The sequence below is a fragment of the Prunus avium genome, chromosome 2 (genome assembly GCF_965620075.1).
Source record: "Prunus avium chromosome 2, drPruAviu1.hap1.1, whole genome shotgun sequence".
NCBI classification, from domain to species: Eukaryota; Viridiplantae; Streptophyta; class Magnoliopsida; order Rosales; family Rosaceae; genus Prunus; species Prunus avium.
This window is the reverse complement of record NC_142285.1, coordinates 40,288,317-40,301,718: the sequence shown is the minus strand read 5'-3', so window position 1 is coordinate 40,301,718 and position 13,402 is coordinate 40,288,317.

Here is a 13,402-nt window from a genome sequence, read left to right as displayed (position 1 = left end):
CTTAAAAATAAAAGAAGGAAATGCTAAGGCACGATCATCTCGGCCTCAAGCATAGACCGAGGCCGAGGCCGAACAAATTTGCGCCCAAGGCATTAAAGGCAAATCATCACGTGACAGCAGGGTCCCAGGCTTCATTTAATGAAGTAGTGCCTGTTTAATGCAGCAAAACCCATTGGCCACAAAGTAGCATTTAATGCATGAGGGAAGGTGGGAAGTGACTGAAGTCAGGATTTGGTGATGAAGATCATAGTGATTAGACGTGGACATTCTCACAAAGATTCTGACAGCTTGAGATGTTGGTTCACCAGCTATCCAGGCAATAAATGCGTCTCCACGGCCAGAGGTTCAAAACCCACGATTGAGCGCGGCGGCCGAGATTCACCAAGATTTCTGGGGTCTCATCACCATACTTCACGATCCCAAATGTCGATTGGATTGCCCACTTGCGCTAATCAGACTCCACTATGCGTAAATTCAGCCTCGATTACTCATCCAGGGACTCTTCCTATAAATACAAGACTCGAGCTACTTTCAAAGGGTTCAAACACCAAAACAAGACTCCCACGGAGCAACTTATTTTCTTCTGTAATGCACTTTCAATATCTTTACTTGCTTTCCCAGGAGTAGTGTTAGGTTGTAAGCAGAATCCATTCATCAATATATCATACGACCCTTGATTTTCAAGGCGCCGGAGCACCATCTCTGTTTGTTCGCTCACTCACCCCATATATCACACGACCGTCGCTCCCTGAGCAGTGCGCCGGAGCACCGCCCAAAACCCACCACCAACACCACCACTCAACGGCCTTGTAGTTCAGGCCGTGAACCTAACAGCCGAGACCAGTTCCTCTCTCAGCTACAATCGTTTGACCAAGAAGACAGATCAAACAGGCGCACCATTCACCCATCCAACGCTCACCAAAACATCAACGCACGGTAAACCGTGCTGGCACGCCCGCGTACAACCGCACCGCACCCAAAAGCAGGAAGCCCCGTGTTAACGCACGTCCCCTCGGCCCGGAACTCCAGGCCGTGAGATTTGCGCGGCAGACACAATTTACTTAAGTTTACAATGTAAATAAGGAAGTACCCCCTATTTGGATTCAAATAAAAATACTAGAAAATCAAATTCCTACCAAATCAAAATATGAAAAATCGGTTTTAGTGCAAAATACGATTTAGGCTAAAAATGATGGCTCATTAAGTCAATATATACTTCATACTAAAATCCCATAAAATCAAGTTTTCTTATTTGATGTGTAAGGAATAAAAGCCGCCAAAAATTATCTTGAGAAAATGATTATTCCGAAAAGCTATTTTTCATACTTAGTCAATATTTTTACATAAAACATTTTTTCATGTATGATATAAATGCATGAAGGGACCTAAGGTTGTTTTTAGTTTGTGAAATTTTGATTGACCTAAGGTTTTTTTTTAGTTTGTGAAATTTTGATTTTTTCTTTCTATTGGGTTTAATGGGTGGAAAAGCTTTAAAGATATTTGCTAAATCGCTACTATTTGTCTATCTCTTGCAATTTTTCTTGCTCAGAATGTATTTTTCTATCCCTTTGTTGAGGACAATTATGATTGCAACCAATAAGCAATATAATTCTTAACATATGTGATATATATATATATATATATATATACTATTTTTTGTATGTATTGTGAGTTTGAATTTTTTATTCTTTATAATTTATAAGAGGCCCCCACACACATAAAATCCTGGCTTCGCCACTGATACAAGATGATGATGAATGGATGATTTTTATTATTAAATTTAGGTAGATGAGAAAAAGACAGACATCCTCATCTCCAACCAAATAGATCCGCATAAATAAGATCAAGAGTTCTTTTTGGTTGTCATCCCTATAAAATTCAATAACGTGATCTAAAATATATAAATTCAGGTTCATATATCTGATTTATGTTCTTTTTTCTGGCTTTGACTAGATGTATAGGAGTAAGAAGATGGAAGACCCCGATCAAAGTAAACTTAATTTATACACAGAGAGCTACCAGAACCATCTTCAGCAACACCGCCTGGAAGACAACAATATGAAGATCCAGTGGGATATGTAAGCCAATCCACCTTGTATTAATTAGGGAGATTCACTAATATACCCAATATAGGAGCCCAAATTATAAAAATACCCTATATTAAATGGACTTTAGAAACACACCCAAAGCCCATTTATAACATAACAAAAAGGCTTTTAACTTCTTTTAAATACAAAACTGCCATTGATTTCTCAAAACAAACTCAACCCCAAAACATATAAACAAGCCCAAAATACTCAATAGGACATCAAAGTAATTTAATAATCAAAATTAAATTTAATAGGGCCAATTGTCATTTTTTGGGTTTTTTTTGGGTTTGTTTATAGAAATTAAATGGTGTAGGGTTTATTTATAGTTTTAGTGCTAAGAATGGGTATTTGACTAAATATCTCTATTAATTATCACGTTATCGAAGAAATCAATTAAGCTCATGTCTGATGAGTTGCAATTTGTTGAAATGTGAAGCCTTTTGAAGATTTTCATAGTGGAGTTGGTCCTTTCAGCCTAGAACAGTTTGCCTAGATTCTGAGTGATCTGATTCCTTTGGTGCCTAGTTGGTGCTACTGGAGCTCTTTCTTTTGCCAAGTTCATGTGTCCTGATTATTCAACTATTTTTCATTTTTTTTTTATCTTTTATTAATTATTTAACTGTGGATCATAGGTGATTTGGAGAGAGTGCAATTGCCACCATTTTTTTTTTAGGACCTTTTCTATTGAGAGGGGCAATAACTATTTTGGGTACTAAAACTAAATTTCTAGGATTTTTATTAAAATATTTAATGCTAATTATTCACTAAAGAAATAATAATTAAAACGTAATCACTAATGAAAGTATTTAGACAAGGCTAAGATATTACTTATTGAATAAAAAAGAAATTTTTTAAAGAGTATAGCCGACCGGCTATACCCTTTGAATAGCATAATCTTGATTTCTCTTTTTTAATCACTTTGTTTGATGAAATAAAAATAATAATTACCATTCATTAAGTTAATTAAATTATTTAACTATTCACTAAAGAAATAATAATTAAATAAGTCTAAGATATTATTTAATTACTAAAAAGAAAATTTATTGGACCTAAAAGATACTAAATTTATATTTATTTTTGAATAAAAGCTCTCCCGACGAAATTTCATCGGCATAGGTATAAGAAATTTCTTCAGGGAAAGTCTAATCCGACGAATTTTCGTCGGGATAGATTTGTGCCGACGAAATTTCGTCGGGATAGGTTTTATGGCCATTTTTTATTTTATTTAAATTTTTTTATTATTGTCATTATTTTAATTTTAAACATGTAAAATTGGTTTCTTTACTTTTATTTTTTGGCCAACTTCTTTAGTTTAATATATGTAATTAAGTAATATCATAGCCTTTTTTTAATTGATTTAATTGGTAATTGTGTTTAATTATTATTTCTTTAGTGAATATTTAAATATTTTACTTAATGAATAGTAATTAATTCTTTTTTATATATATTTTTTTGGGTGGACTTTGTTCTAAATTTTTGTTTTCACAAAATTAGTTTGTGCAAATCCAAGTCTTGAACCAAAAACCCTAGCTTCCGAAATTGTTCCCAAACCTTTTTCGAGGCTAAAATCCATTCTTGGAATGCTAAACTATTTTGGGTACTAAAACTAAATTTCTAGGACTTTTATTAAAATATTTAATGCTAATTATTCACTAAAGAAATAATAGTTCAAACGTAATCACTAATGAAAGTATTTAGACAAGGCTAAGATATTACTTATTAAATAAATAAAAATTTAAAGAGTATAGCCGACCGGCTATACCCTTTGAATGGCATAATCTTGATTTCTCTTTTTTACTCACTTTATTTGATGAAATAAAAATAATAATTACTATTCACTAAAGAAATAATAATTAAATAAGTCTAAGATATTATTTAATTACTAAAAAGAAAATTTATTGGACCTAAAAGATACTAAATTTATATTTATTTTTGAATAAAAGCTCTCCCGACGAAATTTCGTCGGCATAGGTATAAGAAATTTCGTCAGGGAAACTCTAATCCGACGAATATTCGTCGGGATAGACCTGTGCCGACGAAATATCGTCGGGAGAGGTTTATGGCCATTTTTAATTTATTTAAAAAATGTTATTATTGTCATTATTTTAATTTTAAACATGTAAAACTGGTTTCTTTACTTTTATTTTTTGGCCAACTTCTTTAGTTTAATATATGTAATTAAGTAATATCATAGCCTTTTTTTAATTGCTTTCATTGGTAATTGTGTTTAATTATTATTTCTTTAGTGAATATTTAAATATTTTACGTAATGAATAGTAATTAATTCTTTTTTATATATATATTTTTGGATGGACTTTGTTCTAAATTTTTGTTTCCACAAAATTAGTTTGTGCAAATCCAAGTCATGAACCAAAAACCCTAGCTTCCGAAATTGTTCCCAAACCTTTTTCGAGGCTAAAATCCATTCTTGAAATGCTAAACTATTTTGGGTACTAAAATTAAATTTCTAGGATTTTTATTAAAATATTTAATGCTAATTATTCACTAAAGAAATAATAATTAAAACGTAATCATTAATGAAAGTATTTAGACAAGGCTAAGATATTACTTATTGAATAAAAAAGAAATTTTTTAAAGAGTATAGCCGACCGGCTATACCCTTCGAATAGCATAATCTTGATTTCTCTTTTTTAATCAGTTTATTTGATGAAATAAAAATAATAATTACCATTCATTAAGTTAATTAAATTATTTAATTATTCACTAAAGAAATAATAATTAAATAAGTCTAAGATATTATTTAATTACTAAAAAGAAAATTTATTTGACCTAAAAGATACTAAATTTATATTTATTTTTGAATAAAATCTCTCCCGACAAAATTACGTCGGCATAGGTATAAGAAATTTCTTCAAGGAAAGTCTAATCCAACGAATATTCGTCAGGATAGATTTGTGCCGACGAAATTTCGTCGGGAGAGGTTTATGGCCATTTTTTATTTTATTTAAAAAAAATTGTTGTTGTCATTATTTTAATGTTAAACATGTAAAATTGGTTTCTTTACTTTTATTTTTTGGCCAACTTCTTTAGTTTAATATATGTAATTAAGTAATATCATAGCCTTTTTTTAATTGCTTTCATTGGTAATTGTGTTTAATTATTATTTCTTTAGTGAATATTTAAATATTTTACTTAATGAATAGTAATTAATTCTTTTTTATATTTTTTTTTGGGTGAACTTTGTTCTAAATTTTTGTTTCCACAAAATTAGTTTGTGCAAATCCAAGTCTTGAAACAAAAACCCTAGCTTTCGAAATTGTTCCCAAACCTTTTTTGAGGCTAAAATCCATTCTTAGAATGCTAAACTATTTTGGGTACTAAAACTAAATTTCTCGGATTTTTATTAAAATATTTAATGCTAATTATTCACTAAAGAAATAATAATTAAAACGTAATCACTAATGAAAGTATTTAGACAAGGCTAAGATATTACTTATTGAATAAAAAAGAAATCTTTTAAAGAGTATAGCCGCCCGGCTATACCCTTTGAATAGCATAATCTTGATTTCTCTTTTTTAATCACTTTATTCGATGAAATAAAAATAATAATTACCATTCATTAACTTAATTATATTATTTAATTATTCACTAAAGAAATAATAATTAAATAAGTCTAAGATATTATTTAATTACTAAAAAGAAAATTTATTGGACCTAAAAGATACTAAATTTATATTTATTTTTGAATAAAAGCTCTCCCGACGAAATTTCATCGGCATAGGTATAAGAAATTTCTTCAGGGAAAGTCTAATCCAACGAATATTCGTCAGGATAGACCTATGCCGATGGAATTTCGTCGGGAGAGGTTTATGGCCATTTTTTATTTTATTTAAAAAAAATTGTTGTTGTCATTATTTTAATGTTAAACATGTAAAATTGGTTTCTTTACTTTTATTTTTTGGCCAACTTCTTTAGTTTAATATATGTAATTAAGTAATATCATAGCCTTTTTTTAATTGCTTTCATTGGTAATTGTGTTTAATTATTATTTCTTTAGTGAATATTTAAATATTTTACTTAATGAATAGTAATTAATTCTTTTTTATATTTTTTTTTGGGTGAACTTTGTTCTAAATTTTTGTTTCCACAAAATTAGTTTGTGCAAATCCAAGTCTTGAAACAAAAACCCTAGCTTTCGAAATTGTTCCCAAACCTTTTTCGAGGCTAAAATCCATTCTTGGAATGCTAAACTATTTTGGGTACTAAAACTAAATTTCTCGGATTTTTATTAAAATATTTAATGCTAATTATTCACTAAAGAAATAATAATTAAAACGTAATCACTAATGAAAGTATTTAGACAAGGCTAAGATATTACTTATTGAATAAAAAAGAAATTTTTTAAAGAGTATAGCCGCCCGGCTATACCCTTTGAATAGCATAATCTTGATTTCTCTTTTTTAATCACTTTATTTGATGAAATAAAAATAATAATTACCATTCATTAAGTTAATTATATTATTTAATTATTCACTAAAGAAATAATAATTAAATAAGTCTAAGATATTATTTAATTACTAAAAAGAAAATTTATTGGACCTAAAAGATACTAAATTTATATTTATTTTTGAATAAAATCTCTCCCGACGAAATTTCATCGGCATAGGTATAAGAAATTTCGTCAGGGAAAGTCTAATCCGACGAAAATTCGTCGGGATAGACCTGTGCCGACGAAATTTCGTCGGGAGAGATTTTATGGCCATTTTTTTTATTTTATTTAAAAAAAATTATTATTGTCATTATTTAATTTTAAACATGTAAAATTGGTTTCTTTACTTTTATTTTTTGGCCAACTTCTTTAGTTTAATATATGTAATTAAGTAATATCATAGCCTTTTTTTAATTGCTTTAATTGGTAATTGTGTTTAATTATTATTTCTTTAGTGAATCTTTAAATATTTTACTTCATGAATAGTCATTCATTCTTTTTTATATATTTTTTTCCGGGTGGACTTTGTTCTAAATTTTTGTTTTCACAAATTTTTTTTGTGCAAATCCAAGTCTTGAACCAAAAACCCTAGCTTCCAAAATTGTTCCCAAACCTTTTTCGAGGCTAAAATCCGTTCTTGGAATGCTAAACTATTTTGGGTACTAAAACTAAATTTCTCGGATTTTTATTAAAATATTTAATGCTAATTATTCACTAAAGAAATAATAATTAAAACGTAATCACTAATGAAAGTATTTAGACAAGGCTAAGATATTACTTATTGAATAAAAAAGAAATTTTTTAAAGAGTATAGCCGCCCGGCTATACCCTTTGAATAGCATAATCTTGATTTCTCTTTTTTAATCACTTTATTTGATGAAATAAAAATAATAATTACCATTCATTAAGTTAATTATATTATTTAATTATTCACTAAAGAAATAATAATTAAATAAGTCTAAGATATTATTTAATTATTAAAAAGAAAATTTATTGGACCTAAAAGATACTAAATTTATATTTATTTTTGAATAAAATCTCTCCCGACGAAATTTCATCGGCATAGGTATAAGAAATTTCGTCAGGGAAAGTCTAATCCGACGAATTTTCGTCGGGATAGACCTGTGCCGACGAAATTTCGTCGGGAGAGATTTTATGGCCATATTTTTTATTTTATTTAAAAAAATTTATTATTGTCATTATTTAATTTTAAACATGTAAAATTGGTTTCTTTACTTTTATTTTTTGGCCAACTTCTTTAGTTTAATATATGTAATTAAGTAATATCATAGCCTTTTTTTAATTGCTTTAATTGGTAATTGTGTTTAATTATTATGTCTTTAGTGAATCTTTAAATATTTTACTTAATGAATAGTCATTCATTCTTTTTTATATATATTTTTTTGGGTGGACTTTGTTCTAAATTTTTGTTTTCACAAAATTTGTTTGTGCAAATCCAAGTCTTGAACCAAAAACCCTAGCTTCCAAAATTGTTCCCAAACCTTTTTCGAGGCTAAAATCCATTCTTGGAATGCTATACTAAACTTACACACACTACACGGATAGTATGACTCGAACCCAGGACCTTACTTGAGGGAGTATATACTCCAAACCATTACACTAGTGGGTCCTTTGCACAATTGCCATTCTTTAGCGAAGAGAAATAATTTGTTTTTCTTGCCTTGCTACCTAAGTGATGATGTCACATTCTAGGGAGAAATGTATAGAAATTGGCATTGAGTAATTGCATACAGAAATTTCTAAATTGATGAAATCCTCTACCATTACTCATTTAGTTATTATGTGCTATCCTTGCAGCGACTTGATAGTGTGGATGAACAGTATGTTAACAACCATGCATGGGAGAATGATCCAGCTCAGCAGTTCCATTAAGTTTTGAGTCTTTTCACCACATATTTCTAAATCTCACTTACCTGCTAACCTATGTCATCCCCTTATTCAGCTGATGCCGAGAATATCACCTTACCTGAAGGTTTTGACTCATATCAGGTTGATGCATATATATCTGTACAGTTGCTTGTAGAGGTGAGTTGTGCTTCATTCCTCCTACAACAAAATCTCATGCTTTTATAGTCACGAGAGAGAGAGAGAGAGAGAGAGAGAGAGAGAGAGAGAGAGAGAGAGAGAGAGAGAGTGTGTGTGTGTGTGTGTGTGTGTATGCAAATCTTGCTTCAAACATATACACTCATGATATTTTAACTAGTGGTTAGTTGTATCTAGAGTACCAAATATGTGATTGGTTGTTGAAGAAATTTGAAGTCCTACATGGGAAACTTAACAAAGTAAGTACAACATATAAAACCCCACACCTAATAAACAGGTGGTTAAGGTGGGGACAATGTCGTTGCTACTAGTGGTGGTGGGTCAACCCAAATCACACAATCAAATGAAAAATCCCAAACAAAATTTGCGATCTGAAGATGTTGCGACCTAGAAAATGTCACATTCTAGGGAGAAATGTATAGAAATTAGCACTGAGTGATTGCATACAGAAAATTCTAAATTGATGGACTCCTCTACAATTACACAGACCTAGGTCGACGAACTTTCATGGGAGAGGTGTTTTTGCTTTTTATTTTAATTTTAAAAATATAAATATTTGAAGGGTATAGCCGCCTAAATATTTTAAAAGTATAGCCGCACGGCTATACGCTATATACAATACAAGTATTGCCATGCGGCAATACTCTATATATACAATATTTTTAAAGATATAGCCGCGCGGCTATACTCTATAAATAGAATATTTTAACAGTATAGCCGTTCTTTAAATAGCAAAATCTGGATTTCTCTTTTTAAATTACTTTAGTAGTTATGTTTTAATTACTATTTACTTAGTGAAGTATTTAAATATTTTATTAAAGAAAAATCTTTAAAAAATTAATTACTATTTTTGAATTAATATAATTTATGAAGTTAATTAAAATATTTGATACTAATTATTCATTAAATAAATAAAAAAATTACTAATGAAAGTAATTCAATAAGGCTAAGATATTATTTAATTACTAAAAAGAAAATTTGAAAAAAAAATTATTGACCTAAAGATACTAAATTTAAATTTATTTTGGGAAACAACCTCTCCCGACGAATGTTCGTCGGCACATGTCTATCCCGGTCCAATTTGCCGGATTAGACATCACTAGACGAAATTTCATCAGTAGAGGTACTTTCGTCGAGAGAGGTCTAATCTGGCAAATATTTGCCAGCACAAAGTTGGGCCGACGAACTTTTGTTGGGAGAGGTATTTTTGCTTTTTATTTTTATTTTAAAAATATAAAATTAGTTTCTTTACTTTTTTTTTTTGGCCAACTTCTTTAATTTAATATATGTAATTAATTAATATAAATAGAATATTTGAAAAGTATAACTACGCAGCTATCCTCGATGTATACAATACTTTAACCGTATAGCCATGCGGCTATACACTATATATAAAATATTTTAATGGTACAGCCGAGCGGCTATACGCTTTAAATAGAATATTTGAACAGTATAGCCGCTCGGCTATACCCTTTAAATAGCAAAATCAGGATTTCTCTTTTTAAATTACTTTAAGTAGTAGTTATGTTTTAATTATTATTTACCAAGGGCATATTCGGGATTTTTGAATGTTTCACCATTCTCCGCCTTTTGCTTTATATATAGATTACTATTTTTGAATTTATATAATTTATGAAGTTAAATAAAATATTTAATACTAATTATTCATTAAATAAATAATAATTAAAGTAATTCAATAAGGCTAAGATATTATTTAATTACTAAAAAGAAAAGTTGAAAAAAAAATTATTGACCTAAAGATACTAAGTCTATATTTATTTTCAGAAAAAACCTCTCCCAACGAATGTTCGTAGGCACATGTCCATCCTGGCACAATTTGCCGAATTAGACCTATCCCAACGAAATGTCGTCAGCAAAGGTACTTATGTTGGGAGAGGTCTAATCCGTCAAATATTTGCCGGCACAGACCAGTACCGACAAACTTTTGTCGTGAGAGGTTTTTTGCTTTTTATTTTTATTTTAAATATATAAAATTAGTTTATTTACTTTTATTTTTTGGTCAACTTCTTTAATTTAATATATGTAATTAATTTATATAAATAGAATATTTTGAAACGTGTAGTCGCGCGGCTATATTCTATATATAAAATACTTTAACAGTATCACCGCGCGACTATATTCTATATATACATTATTGTAAAGGTATCGTCGCGCGGCAGTACTATATACATAGAATATTTTAACAGTATAGCCGCGCCGCTATACCCTTTAAATAGCAAAATCTGGATTTCTCTTTTTAATAGGAAAAAAATTAATTACTATTTGAATTAATATAATTTATGAAGTTAATTAAAATATTTAATACTAATTATTCATTAAATAAATAATAATTAGAACATAATTACAAATGAAAGTAATTTGATAAGGCTAAGATATTATTTAATTACTGAAAAGAAAATTTGAAAAAAATTTATTGACCTAAAGATACTAAGTTTATATTTATTTTGAAAAAAACCTCTCCCGATGAAAGTTTGTCGGTACATGTCTATCCCTGCGCAATTTGTTAGATAGACTTCTCCCAACGAAATTTATTCAGCAGAGGGACTTTCGTCGAGAGAGGTCTTATTAGGCAAAGATTTGCCGGCACAGGCCTGGGCCGACGATATTTCGTCGAGAGAGGTGTTTTTGCTTTTTATTTAATTAAAATTAGTTTCTTTACTTTTGTTTTTTGGCCAACTTCTTTAATTTAATATATATATATATAATTATATATATATATATATAATTAACATAAATAGATTATTTGAAAAGTATAGCCGTCCGGCTATATGCTTTAAATAGAATATTTTAAAGGTATAGCCGCGCGGCTATACTCTATATATGACCCGACTTTACTTTTCGTCCCTCATGTTGCAAAATTGTTATGTTCGTCCTTCAATTAGATCTCGCATTGCACCATTAGTCCTTTCCGTTAATTCTGTTTGTTTTTCAATCATATATCTGGCACATGATAGATATTTTAAGGGTAACTAAGACTTTTACCTAGCCACCACCTCCTTCTACCTAAACCCAACCGCAGGCCATCCTCTTCCCCCCAAATCTACCCCTCCATCTACCTCACCAACCCATCAACCCAAACCATCCCAGATGGCTCAAAGCCTCCAGCACCTTCTGGTGATAAATTCCAAGTCTCCTTTGGTATGTCAACCACTTCCCCTCCAAACCATAATGGATTTTATCTAGACATAATAAAATGCATCAGCATAGTTTTCTTTGCCTCCAACCAATGAGGTGTAGCTCAACTTTGGGTGGCTCAAGAGCTCCTTATCCTCTCCAAAAATCAACTTGCTGATAAAATCAACTTCCCCAATCATCAAACCCTCCTTTTCCAAATGCTCAAATGGAGAGACTAGGTTGATTTTTTAATGAGTTTATTTATCTTATAAATATTTTATATGGGATTTCCCAATTTGCCCTTAATTTTAATAGAAAATTTAACTCTGTTGACGAAAAGACCAACAATGCAACACGAGGTGGAATTGAAGGATGGCCATAACAATTTTACAACATGAAGGACGAAAAGTAAAGTTGGGTCTTATTTGAGGGACTACAATTTAGCCTTTTTTTTTGGCCAACTTCTTTAATTTAATATATGTAATTAATTAATATAAATATAATATTTGAACTGTATAGCCGTCCAACTATACTCTATATATATAATACTTTAACAGTATAGCCGTGCGGCTATGCTCTATATATACAATATTTTGAAGGTATAGTCGGGTGGCTATACTCTATAAAAAGAATATTTTAGCAGTATGGCCGGGCGACTATACTCTATAAATAAAATAACTTATCACCCCAAATAAGCAATGCCAAACGGGGTGATAAGTGATTTGTTTAAAAAATTTAGGAAGCACAACCCGTTTGATAAACTATGAGAAAATCACTTATTGTTAAAAATTGCTGTGAGAGAAAGCTATAAGGGAAAGCAGCTAATGAAGTGCTTTCATTTTCTAATTATGCAGGAATCAATTTCGAAGAGGCACTGGGTTTAATGATTATGCTAGAATCATTTTCTAATTATGCGGGAATCAGTACCAACAACACTTTTAACAAAAAGTTTACCAAATGCCAAACTGCTTTCTCTCACAGCTGATTTCTCTCACAGCAAATCTGACAGCGATTATTTTCATAGCACAGCAATGCCAAACTGGCCCTTAAATGAAAGATTTATATATGAGTACATGAGTAGTAATCTGTATCGTACTGTACTGTACTGTACTGTACTGTATAGAGGATAACTTTGAATGAAATACGTCAACAACTATCAACAAACATTATACAAATGATGGTGATTATCACTAGCAAACTTGGACTCCGAAAGTGAAAACATATATATAACACTCAAGATATCTAGAACTCTAGATATGTGGATTATATCTAAACGTCCATGTTTCATTCTCATCCAGGGCCAAGCAGAGCACAATTACACTTGAATCTGCAAGTTTGTTTTAACTAGACCGGCGATCGCAAAAGACAATTTGGACAAATGTATAGCGAAATTTCATCTACTTTAATCAGCAAGGAACAAATTCTTCATATTCCATTTGCAATGCAAACAATTGAATATACCCCAACTTGTGCTTTTATTTTATATATGAACATTGATTTCGATCCCATGTCCGAATCAAGACACTGCATTAGTTGATTATTGTTGTGTGGATTTCAGCTGCACCAAAATGGATTCAGCTGCATCCTCAACTTGTGATACTCGCAAGTGCACGAGCCGTTCGGTAGTATAGCGTATGTAAGTGCGAGGTCGATCCCACGAGGA